The sequence below is a fragment of the Lepus europaeus genome, chromosome 6 (genome assembly GCF_033115175.1).
Source record: "Lepus europaeus isolate LE1 chromosome 6, mLepTim1.pri, whole genome shotgun sequence".
In the NCBI taxonomy this organism is placed as follows: Eukaryota; Metazoa; Chordata; class Mammalia; order Lagomorpha; family Leporidae; genus Lepus; species Lepus europaeus.
In genome coordinates, this window is record NC_084832.1 from 102,926,379 (window position 1) to 102,939,694 (window position 13,316).

The 13,316-nt window shown below is 39.5% G+C and overlaps 1 pseudogene; it reads right to left on the reverse strand.

Moving 5' to 3' along the window:
- Positions 1-8,696: 8,696 nt before the first annotated feature.
- Positions 8,697-12,205, reverse strand: LOC133762172 (PWWP domain-containing protein 2A-like; annotated as a pseudogene).
- Between the last annotated feature and the right edge of the window lie 1,111 nt (positions 12,206-13,316).

A 13,316-nucleotide genomic window follows, 5' to 3' on the forward strand; every position in this document is an offset into this window, starting at 1 on the left:
ATAAGAACTCCACTTTCAACAGTGGAGAGGACATCCAGACATTGGACTTTATCAAGTATAAATGACCACAATGGTATAAAACCAGGAAGTGATAGCAGAAAGAAAACAGGAAGATTCATCAATATACGATGATTAAATAGTTTTCTCCTAAATAACTAATAAGTCACAGAAGAAATCAAAAGGGGAGTCAAAAATATCTTAACACAAATAAAAAATTGAAATATAACGGAATATTAGGCAGGATAACTAAGATAAGAGATAGACTATTATAATAAATAAATCCAGAAATGAAAACAGACGCATTATACTGATAGAACAGAAATACAAATAATCACACATGACTAAATTAACAATATGTGTTAAGAAATTATATAACATAGAAGAAATGAATAAATCCTTAGAAACATTCAATCTATAAACATTGAAACTTGAAGAAATAGAAAATTCAAATGGACTAATAGAAGGGAGTTTGAGTCAATACTAGAAAATCTCCCATCAAATAAAAGCCCACTCTTCATGGCTTTACTACTGAATTCTTCCACTTAAAGAACTAAAACTTATATTTTCCCCAAATTCTGCCAAAAACAAGAAGAGAAAGAGGCAGTTAAAAGTTTATTTAAAAGGCCATTATTACTCTGACATTGTCCAGACAAGGATATCACAAGAAAAAAAATTGCAGTGGAATGAACCTTACAAGCATAGATTGAAAAAAGAAAAAAAAGTCAGTAAAATATCAGCAAAGGGAATGAAATAACACATTAAAATTGTTAACCACTTCAAGAATAATTACACATTGGGATAAAAAGATGTTTCCACATATTCAAATCAAAAAATTTCATGCACCAATTAACAGAATTAATACAAAGACCATAAGATATATCATTGAGGACAGAAAGAGTGCTGGACACTATTCAACATCTTTCCATGACAAAATCTTTCTATAAATTTTGTATAAAAGAAATACACATCAATACAGTCATGGTCATATATGATAGGCCCACAGCTAATACATTCAATAGTAAATGATTGAAAGCTTTTACTCTAAATTCAGGAACAAGACAAGGCAGACAATTTTATCACTTTTATCCAATATATGAGCAAATTAATTAAGAGATTAAAAAACAGTCAAGATGTAAAGGGCATCAAAATCAGGAAGGGGGGAGTTAAATGGTCTCTCCATAGGTTATTGATTTTGCATACATCTATAGAAAGTATAAAGACTCTATGGCTGGCGCCGCAGCTCACTAGGCTAATCCTCCACCTGCAGTGCCGGCACTCCAGGTTCTAGTCCCAGTTGGGGCGCCAGATTCTGTCCCAGTTGCTCCTCTTCAATTTCAGCTCTCTGCTGTGACCCAGGAAGTGCAGTGGAGGATGGCCCTAGTGCACCCACATGGGAGACTAGGAAGAAGCACCTGGCTCCTGGCTTCGGATCAGAGCAGTGCATTGGCCGTAGCAGCCATTTGGGGGGGTGAACCAACGGAAGGAAGACCGTTCTCTCTGTCTCTCTCACTAACTCTGCCTGTCCAAAAAAAAAAAAAAAGACTCTACCAAAAAAAACTTAGAATAAACAGATTCAATAAAGTTGTAAAATGCAAAATCAACATACAGAATTAGTAAGAGTTCTATATAGTAACAACAAAGTCTCTGAAAAGAATCAAGAAAGCAATCACATTTAAAATATCATAAAGATACTTGGGAATAAATTTAACTGAAAAGATAAAATACTTATGTGCTGGAAATGATAAAACATTGTTGAAACAAAATGAAAAAGATAAAAGTACATGGGAAGATATCCCATGTTCATAAGTCCCATAAATTAATATTAGTAAAATGTTCATATTTCTGAAAGTGATTATATAATATCCACCAAGACAACAGTAACATATTTCACAGAGTTAGAAAAATCAATCTTAAAATTTACATGGAACCACAAGATACCATGCATAGCCAGAACAATGTTGAGCAAAAAGAACAAAGATGGTAGCATTATACAACCTGAGTTCAAAATCTGCTACAAAGATGTAATTATCAAAACAGCATGGTACTAGTATAAAAACAGATATGTAGATCTTTAAAACAGAATAGAGAGCTTGGGAATAAATCCATGCATTTATAACTAACTGATTTTTGAGCAAAGTGCTGAGAACATGCAATAGAGGATTCTCTATAATTAATGGTGTTGGAAAAATCAGCTATCTACATACAGAAGAAATTGGACAATTTCTCAATTCATACACAAGAAATTCCATGAAATGGACCAAAATATTTAATGTAATACCTAAATCTATAAAATCACTAGATTAAAGCATAAGGGAAAAGCTTCTTGACCTCGTTCTGGACAATGGCTTTTTTTTTAATAAATCCCCAAAGGCGACTTGGGCAAGAAATAGAGAAATGAGATTTTCATCAAACCAAAAATGCTCTGAACTACAAAGGAAACAATCAATAGAGTGAAGACACAACCTACCAAACGGTAGAAGAAATTTACAAATCACAATCTGATAATGAATTGATGTCCAAAATAAATGAGAAACTCAAAAGTAAGAAAAGAATAAAGTCAATTTGCAAATGAAGCTTGTTTGGAAGCCTAATATATGGTCCATCCTTGGGAATGCTCTATGTACTGGTGCAGTATTGTGTTATCTGGAGTTTGTGTGCAGAATACTTTGTAAATGTATGTTAGGTTCATTTGATCCATAGTGTAGCTTGCCTTTGATGTTTCCTTGTTGATTTTTGGTTTTGAATAGTCTCTCCATTGACGAAAGTGGAGTGTAAAAGTTCCCCACTAATATCGTATTGGAGCTTCTCTCTCTCTCTCTCTCTCATTCTCTTTTAAGATTTATTTATTTGAAAGTCAGAGTTACATAGAGAGAGAGGAGCAGCAGAGAGAGAGAGAGAGAGAGAGAGAGAGAGAGAAAGGTTCTCTATCCACTGGCTCACTCCTCAGTTGGCCACAACAGTCAGAGCTGAGCCAATCCAAGATGGGAACCAGGAGCTTCTTCCCGGTCTCCCACGTGGGTGCAGGGTCCCAAGGACTTGAGCCATCCTCTACTGATTTCCCAGGCCATAGCAGAGAGCTGGATGGGAAGTGGAGAAGCCAGGACTAGAATCGGCACCCATATGGGATGCTGTCACTGTCGGCAGCGGTTCCACCCAGTACGCTCTTTTTTCTCTTTTTACATCTAATAATGCTTGTTTTACGAACCTTGGTGTTCCAGCTTTAGGTGGACCACTGCAATGCTCATTTCTTATTGAACTGCTTCCTTGACATTATGTCGTGATCTTCTTTGTCTCTTTTTAGTTTTTGTCTTAAAGTCTATTTTATAGTTTCATGTAAGTGTAGCTGCTCCTGCATTATTTTGGTTTCTGTTTGCATGGAATACTTTTTTCCACACTTTCACTTTTAGTATATGTTTGTTTTGCTGGGAAATTGAGTTTCTTGTAGGCAATAACATTGGGTCTTATTTTTCATCATTCATCCAGACTGTATGCTTTCATTGGAAAATTTAGTCCATTTACATTTAAAGTTATTAATGAAAGTCATTGCTTAGTACTGAAATTTTTCTTTAACATTTATTTTTAACATCCTTTGCTATCATTCTAATGTGTTTTATACTTTCATATATTTTTATGATGGTTGTTGTCTTTCATTGTTTCTGTGGGTAGGACAACCATAAGCATTTTTTTTGTGATATTGTTTTGGTTGTGATAAGTTCCTTCAGTTTCTGCTTAACTCCTTCAGTCTTTATTTTTCTTTTATTCAAGAAAGATTGGTTTGCTGGACACTTAACCATCACTTACAGTTCTTTTCTTTCAGAACTTGGAATAAACCACACTAGTTTTTCCAGCTGACAGGTTTCTGATAAAAACATCTACTGTATTTCCACTAAGATTCAGAACTTGACAAGGATGTCCACTTTTACCATTGCTATTCAATATAGTCCTAGAAGTTGTAGCCAGGGTTTTTAGGCAAATAAAAGAAATTAAAAGGATACAAATTGGAAAGGAGGAAGTCAAATTATCCCTATTTGCAGTTTACATGATTCTATATATAGAGGATCCCAGAGACTCCATTAAGAAACTATTGGAACTCGGCCGGCACTGTGGCTTAACAGGCTAATCCTCTGCCTTGTGGCGCTGGCACACTGGGTTCTAGTCCCAGTTGGGGCGCCAGATTCTGTCCTGGTTGCCCCCCTTCCAGGCCAGCTCTCTGCTATGGCCCCGGAAGGCAGTGGAGGATGGCCCAAGTCCTTGGGCCCTGCACCCACATGGGAGACCAGGAGAAGCACCTGGCTCCTGCCTTCGGATCAGCGAGATGCGCTGGCCGAAGCGGCCATTGGAGGGTGAACCAACGGCAAAAAGGAAGACGTTTCTCTCTGTCTCTCTCTCTCACTATCCATTCTGCCTGTCAAAAAAAAAAAAAAAACCTATTGGAACTCATAAGAGAATTAGGTAAAATTGTAGGCTACAAAATTAACACACAAAAATCCATAGACAATGCCATGGCTGCGAGAGAACTTTTTTTTTTTTTTTTTTTTGAACAGGCAGAGTGGATAGTGAGAGAGAGAGAGAGAGAGAGAGAGAGAAAGGTCTTCCTTTTTGCCATTGGTCCACCCTCCAATGGCCACTGCGGCCAGCGCATTGCGCTGATCCGAAGCCAGGAGCCAGGTGCTTCTCCTGGTCTCTCAAGCGGGTGCAGGGCCCAAGGACTTGGGCCATCCTCCACTGCACTCCCGGGCCATAGCAGAGAGCTGGCCTGGAAGAGGGGCAACCGGGATAGAATCCGGCGCCCCAACCGGGACTAGAACCCGGTGTGCCGGCGCCGCAAGGCGGAGGATTAGCCTGTTAAGCCACGGCGCCGGCTGCGAGAGAACTTGTAATATCAGTCCCATTCAAGACAGCTACAAAAAATTTTAAATACCTTGGAATAAATTTAACCAAGGAGGTGAGAGATCTCTATAATGAAAATTACAAAACATTGAAGAAAGAAATAGAAGACATCAAAAAAGGAAAAATATTTCAGGTTCACAGGTTGGAAGAATCAGTATCTTCAAAACGCTCACACTACACAAAGCAATTACAGATTCAATGTGATACAACTAAAAATACCAAGGATAGGGGCCAACTCTGTGGTAGTGGGTAAAGCTGCTGCCTGCAGTGCCGGCATCCCATATGGTTTGAGTCCCAGCTGCTTCATTTCCAATCCAGCTTTTTGTTATGGTCTAAGAAAGCAGCAGAGGATGGCTCAAGTCCTTGAACCCCTGCACTCATGTGGCAGACCCAGTTGAAGCTCTAGGCTCCTGTTTTCTTACTGGCCCAGCTCTGGCCATTGAGGCCATCTTGGGAGTGAACCAGTGGATGGAAGACCCTCTCTCTATCTCTTGCTCTCTCTCTCTGCCTCTGTAACTCTGCCTTTCAAATAAATAAATAAATCTTTAAAAAAGGACCAAGGATATTCTCAGATCTAGAAAAATGATGCTAAATTTCATATGGAAATACAGGAGACCCTGAATAGCTAAAGCAATCTTATACAACAAAAACAAACCTGGAGGCATCACAATACCAGATTTCAAGATATGCTAGTAGTTGTAATCAAGATAGTCTGGTGCTTGCACAAAAATAGACGTGAAGACCAATGTACCAAGACAGAAACACCAGAAATTAATCCACGCATCTACAACCAACTAATCTTTGACAAAGGAACTAAAATCAATCCCTGGAGCAATGACAGTGTTTTCAACAAATGTTTCTGGGAAAATGATTCTCCACATGCAGAAGTATGAAATCCACTCAAAATGAATCAAGAATCTAAATCTATGACCCGACATCATCAAATTAATAGACGAGAACATTGGGAAAACTGCATGACGTTGGCATAGGCAAAGATTTCTTGGAAATGACCTCAGAAGCACTGGCAATCAAAGCTAAAATTGACAAATGGGATTATGTAAAGCTGTGAAACTTCTGCACTGCAAAGGAAACATTCAGTAAAATCAAGAGGCAACTGACAGAATGGGAGAAAATATTTGCAAATTGTGAAAGTGATAAAGTATTAATTTCCAGGATCTATAAAGAGCTCAAGAAACTCAACACAAAACAAAGAATCCAGTTAAGAAATGAACAAAGGTCTTGAATAGGCATTTTTCACAAAAAGGAAATTCAAGTGGCTAACAGATACATGAGGAAATGCTCAGGATCATTAACCATCAGGGAAATGCAAAGCAAAGCAAAACAAAACAAAAACAACCAAAACACAATGAGGTTTCAGCTCAACCCAGTTAGAATTTCTTCCATACAGAAATCAACAAACAATGAATGATGGCGAAGATGTGGGGAAATGTACCCTAATCTCCAATAGATGGGAATATAAAGTAGTACAGCCATTGTGGAAAACAGTATGTAGATTCATCACAAATCTCAAAATAGATCTAACATTTAACCCAGCCTTACCACTCCTGGGAATTTACCAAATGAAATAAAATCAGCATATGAAAGAGTTATTTGTACCCCTATTTTTTTTTCAGCTCAATTCACAATAGCTAAGATATGGAATCAACCCAGATGCCCATCAACTGATGACTGGATAAAGAAATAGTGGCTTCTATATAGAGTGGACTACTACTCAGCTGTAAAAATGGATGAAATCCTTTTTTTTTTTTTGCAACAAAATGGATGCAACTGGAAACTATTAGACTTAGTGAAATAATCAGCCTCAAAAAGAAAAATATCGTATGTGTTTCCTCTGATATGTGGCAGTTTGGTACAGAACACAAAAAAGCACATAACAATGAAACAGACATCTTGTGATATGATTGTTGTTTTTAGCCCTTGTTTATATGCCTGTGGGACTGTGGTCTTCCTACTTTTTACATGCTGAATATTAGGGTTACTGGAGCACTAAGCCTATGATTATAGGCGACTGAAATTATATTTTTTATACTATACTATGGTCCAAATGGACCCAACTTCTATCTACAGAATATTTTATCCCACAGTTGGAGAATACATATTCTTTTCAGCAGTGCATGGAGTGTTTTTTAGGATAGACCATATGTTAGGCCACAAAGCAAGTCTCAGCAAATTTAAAACAATAGAAATCATATCATGTATCTTTTCTGACCACAATGGAATGAAGCTGGAAATGAACAACTTAAAAATCTCTAGAAAATAAGCAAACACACGGAGACTGAACAGCACACTCCTGAATGAACCTTGAGTCATAGAAGAAATAAAAAGGGAAATAAAATAGTATATACAGGAAATTATTTTTAAAGTTATAGCTAAGCAAAAGTTTTATCAAGTAGTGCAAGTACATGGAACTGTACTGTCTTTTATGTACTTTAAAGGAAGTATAAATTGGTATCACACTTTGGAAAGTTTGGTGTAGTCTTCTAATGCTGGGCAAGTCTCAGCAATTCTAGTCATAAGTGTGTATCTAAGAAATACTGCAAATGCTAGCATTCAGCTGGATTGGAAGTGGAGCAACCAGGACTCCCACCTCCAAAGGAGCGCATAGGTGATGCAGGAGTCACAGGCAGCAGCTTAACTAGCTTAACTGCTATGCCACAGCACTGGTCTCTCTCCCCAGAGTCTTTTTATTTTTTGACAGGCAGAGTGGACAGAGAGAGAGAGAGAGACAGAGAGAAAGGTCTTCCTTTGCCGTTGGTTCACCCTCCAATGGCCGCCGCGGCTGGCGCGCTGCGGCCGGCGCACTGCGCTGATCCGATGGCAGGAGCTAGGTGCTTATCCTGGTCTCCCGTGTGGTGCAGGGCCCAAGGATTTGGACCATCCTCCACTGCCTTCCCGGGCCGTAGCAGAGAGCTGGCCTGGAAGAGGGGCAACTGGGACAGAATCCGGCGCCCCCACTGGGACTAGAACCCAGTGTGCTGGCGCCGCAAGGCAGAGGATTAGCCTAGTGAGCCGCTGCGCCTCTCTCCAGAGTCTTGATTTGCATTCACCTGATCTTCAATGAGCTTAGGATCTTTCCTTTTTTATTGGATTTCCATGCTTGCTTTTTTGTGAAACATGTTTTTTATTTTGCCCATCTTTTTCTTTCCTTCCCTCTCTTCCTTCCTTTCTCCCTCCCTCCTCCCTCCTTCCCTCCCTTACTCCCTCCTGTCCTTCCTCCCTCTTTTCCTAAAATATAGCCCTGTTGAATTCAAGAAAGAAAAGATCTGTGTCCATTCTCTCTATGTTGAACCATCCTTCCTGCTGTTTCTAGACACTGAAGGAAACACTGATTTTAGCAAATGTGGCTATTGCTGTTTCACAGAAGAGCCATTTGAGAAATATCTTTGCTCCTGTGTGAACTGACCTAAACTTTGGAGAAAGCACAAAGTTCAAGTATGAAAAATACTTCAACATCTGCATCATCCCGTGCCTTGAAATCTGTACTGACAGGAATTTCACATTCTTCATACATAAAGTGCTGCGGAGTTGTTGATGTGTATTTCACATTGCTTTTCTCCTCATCTCACCCATAATTCACTGCAATAGTTTGTTATAAAGTATTCCCTAATACCTTTTTTGTGTCTTAACATAGCACAATCTGCAAGTGACCCCTTGCAGACTGTTGGTTTTAACCTGGGCCATAACATTGACTTTGAAGAGCAGCACAGAAATCTCCAGTTTCATTTAGTTCTGATGCTCTGGTCTTCTCTGTCATTGTGGCACAGGTCCACGAAACCAGCAGCCTGCTACTGGCTCTGTGCTGCCTGGTTCACTGTTAGTTTCAGTGCTCCCAGTCTGAATCCACAGTGGGCAGAGCTGTAAGGGAGCAGCAGGGCTCACCATGGTCTGGTGTTAGAGCTGTGAATTGCTGAGACCTGCTGAGTGGGTGGGGGTGCAGCCAGGCTGGGGTTTAGGTGCCATCTTGCCCTCTGCATTTTGTCAAAGTCCTGGCTGCAAAGAGTAATTTTCTTCCCTCCTCTTCCTTTGTGATTTTAAAGGGACCCTGGGAGGAAGGGAACCTGATCTAGGGTTCTGATACCGACCTGCGAAATGGATTCTTGAATGTGCCTTTGGAAGCAGAGATTTCACTTTGCTTCTTCTGAGCCTTTTCTCGGGCAGTTGAAGCACTTTCTCATGATCCATGTTCTTACTCTGGAGCACTTTAGTACTTAGTTGAGCTTTTGATGCATTTGCCTGAACAGAAACTTTTACTACTCTGCCTCTGCTGTGAGCAATATTTGAAATTTTAACCGTGGAATTTCTTTTCTGGCCTTCACTTTGGTTTTTCCCAGCCACTGTATGCTCAGTTTTCAGTTTTTTTATTCACAGTAGTTACACTTTCATTTCTCTGCTCTTTGTCCTCAGATTTTGAAGAATCACTTACGCTACTACCTTTTTAAGTTTCATTTTCTCAGCAATGGCACTAGTTTTACATGCGTCATGTAAGACTTGTCTGGGTGTAGTTTAATAACATTCATTTTTGATGTGGGTTCTTTTCTGTACTTTTTGCTTGAGTTGTTCAATTTTCTGAGATTATAATCTCCATATTTGAAGCTTGTTTTTTCTTATTTTTTAGGTATGTTTTGATGAAGATTTGTAAATGTAATGTAGCCATCTTTGCCTAATTTTTTTTAATAGCTAGAGATTTTTATGTCATTAATAAGATGTACATCATGACCCACCCCACCCCCCCATTTTTGACATCTGTCACCGAGTCACAACGATGTGGAAGATTCATTGCTTCTCTGCATAGAGGAAAGATTAGTCCCCATTCTGCTTATTATAGGTGTGTTGGAAGTTGGATATAACCAGTACCTGATGAGAGTCTCTTGGAGATAAAAAGTTATCCTTGATGTTATGCGTAGTGCTAATAATTCTGATTTTTTCACAGAACTTCATCAATCACAAATAAAATACGATTTTGGGGTTGTATTATATAAACACAAGATCATAGACATCATTGGAGATGGCTGGATGGTTCAAAACTTTCCAAGAACCTGTAGCATTGCATTTCATGTTCTCCTTCCTCAGGTTTTCTAATAACTGATTATAGACAACAGGCCAAAACCCGAAAAGATGATTGGAGACTTAGGGAAATGTCCTTAATTCTATTTGAAACCAATTGTTAGATGACAACCAAATGCAAATCCTAGAGCTCTAAATAATCAGACCCAAAGGCATTGTTTCTTTCCACGTTCTTGAATGGGAGGTCTTTCCAACCATAGTAAACTAACAAGTTTTGCTAATACAGGTAGTGTTGGCAGGTGTGGATGGAGGAGAGGGGAGAAAAGTTGTGCCAAAATCTGGCTGTCCATCTGTCAGAACATAAGAAAGTCCAGGTAAACAGACTGAATAATGTGTATAAAGTTATACTGTTATCTGTGTATCTGTGACAACGGGGCAGGCCTCATTTAGGCTGACACATTTTCTGCTATGAAGCTCCTTGGTTGACAGTCACCATTGTCTAAATCCTGTATATAAGAAGGCCAACTCTTGTGCTGTTGGATGCTGTTGGTGCTTCTGCCCCATGCACTCATAGTTCCTCTAGTGTTGTTCCTGTTTCCAGCCCTGTTCACCTCAACGTCCCAGGTGGCCAGCATCGATCCAACACCCCCTATGTGATATTTACATCTTTTTTCTTTTGTGTCTTTTAAGAACTGAAAAAAGGATCCATTTCCAAATGAATTAGTAATCTTAAATCCCTAATGTGCTCATTAACAAAATCCAGCTACTTTTTTGCACAGGTCCATATGATGGCAGTCATCTCTTACTAATAAGATAGCACAGGTTTGTTGGAATAAATACATTTATTACCATTAAACCTAAGTAATATCGGGGAGACAATATGAAGACTATGAACTGTTTACCACACTGTTTATTGACTGCTCACTAGGTGCTGCACATTCACTAGGTGTGTAAACAATAGCAATTAATAAAAGATACCAAAATGTCTTCTTTATATAAAATATCTTCTTTATAATATATATGTGTACACATATTTGTGTATACATGTGCATATATTATAATATATATATATATATATATATATATATATATATATATAATCCAAGGGTGGTAGTGGTAGTGGAGACAACAAGCCAAATAAAGTAAGGACCTGAGCACCAGAAAATGATAAATTCTCTGGTACTCTGTAAGTTCTCACTCTATTAGGCGGTGCCTCTGTGTGTGTGTGTGTTTGAGTCTGTGTGTTTCTGGGCGAGGAGGGGAATTAGAGGAAGAGCTTTCACTGCTTTAAATGGCAGTCAGGAACAATCTCCATGAAATGGTGGTATTTGTGCAATGACTTACAGGATGTGAGTGAGTGATCTAAGAGTTCTCTGATGGGGTAGCACCCTGGAAGGAAACCATTTGATGTGAAGAGTGGGAGTGCATTTGATTTGCTTGGGGAAACAGTAAAAGGACCTGTGATGCTGGAGCAAAGTGAATAACGAGAGAGAAGTAGGTCAGAGAGGTAACGAGGATGCGCTCAGACAATGATTATAAGCTATTGTAAGATCTTTGGTTTCCTAAGTGAGAGGAGCTTCTGGAGAGGTTTTGTGCATGGAAATGATGAGAGCACGCTTCTTCTTTGAAAGGGTCACTCTGAACACTTCACTGGTATTAGACAGTGTGTAGGGGATATTGAGAGGAAGCAGAGAGTCAAGTTGAGAGTCTGTTGGGGTCATCCCAGCGAGAGATGATGGCAGTTTGATCAAGATAAGTAGGACTGGTGCTGGGGAAACATGCCCAGATTCCAGACTTAACTATGAAAATGTGTGAGGGAAAGAGAAGTCAAGATCTCTGGCCCACTGTTATTAAGGATTGGGTCATAGATCACTGTCACAGGGAGCATCTGGTATTCAGTTTTAGATTCAAGCTTGATAAAAGTAGTGGACATTCGGATTCTGTGGGGATCTCACATACATATTTTGGTGCATGATTGTCAAGTTCAGTTAAGAGGTCTGTTGTGTAAGTCCTAATCACAGTGTTAAGAATATGAGGCAATATTGTGAGGTTTGTGATCACCAGGAAAGCAAAGGCCTGAATCTTAGGACAGTGAAATGTCTAAAATACTGTGGTGATGAGGACAATCACAAATGTTTCTAAGAAAAATGATTAAACAGAAGGGAGGACAACCATGAAGGAGCACTTCAGGAGAATAGGATTCATAACAGAGGGCATTACTGAAACAACATGCAGAAATTAAATGGTTGATGACTTCTTACCGATGATAATTTTTGTTAGTTGAAGTCATTATTATCAGTTAGACTCATATATCTAGTGAAAATTCCAATTATATCAGAGCCCAGTAATGTAATTTAAAATACACATTGGCTATTCTTATTGTTAAATTGCACAAACTGCTAGTGTCCTGTTTTGTGGACAATAATTAGCTCAGAGGGAACAGGGTCTCCTAGTGTGTGAAATGCTAGCTACCTCTATGAGGCAGGAGCTGTTGCCTCCTGCTATATTCACATTAATCTGAGTCATAGGAAATTGGAGACATTTAAGAATTGCTCGAATGAATGTGTCCATCTACATCCTGCCTTTAGTGCCCTTTCTACCTCTTCCCCATCTGTAATCATTCATCGGCATGATTGTCCCTTGGAGGAGTGTGGTCACTCCCCAATTGGCTGCAACGGCTGGAGCTGTTCTGATCCGAAGTCAGGAGCCAGGAGCTTTTTCTGTGTCTCCCACGTGAGTGCAGGGGCCCAAGCCCTTGAACCATCTTCTACTGCTTTCCCAGGCCATTAACAGAGAGCTGGATAGGAAGTGGAGCAGCCGGGACTCGAACCGGCGCCCATATGGAATGCTGGCGCTTCAGGCCACGGTGTTAACCCATTGCACCACAGCGCTTGTGACTGTCCCTTGATTTTAGAAAAAGTTACACCTTATGATTTAAAACCTATACATCTGTCACAGGATTTTTGTGTTCACTGGATCATCACATATATATTTTTAAGTTGTGATAATGAAATTTTGTCCAAGAAATGAGATTTGAGAATAAGTATCTTCTCTGACATATAAATACTATAACAGTAAATGCTAATAATGCTGATTGTGCAAGAAAATAATGATGTTACCTTCAAAATTATTTCTCTGTCCCTTCTCCCTTTCCAGTGGGAGAGGAAGTTTAGGCAGATCTGGGAATGGAGCAGGCTGGAGTTTGGAGTTACTCCATTCTCAGATAGGTTAAATACTAGTGATATAAACCCAGGTGGGCTCTGGTAAAATTGTATCTTGGTGGCAGGCAGGTCTTGTTAAGAGGATGATGCTCTGCCAGTATTTCAAGGAGGCTTCTTTTCCCTCCCCTGCCAGAAACACCATGGGTTTTTTCCTCCACCCCTTCTGTGACAACAAGTAGG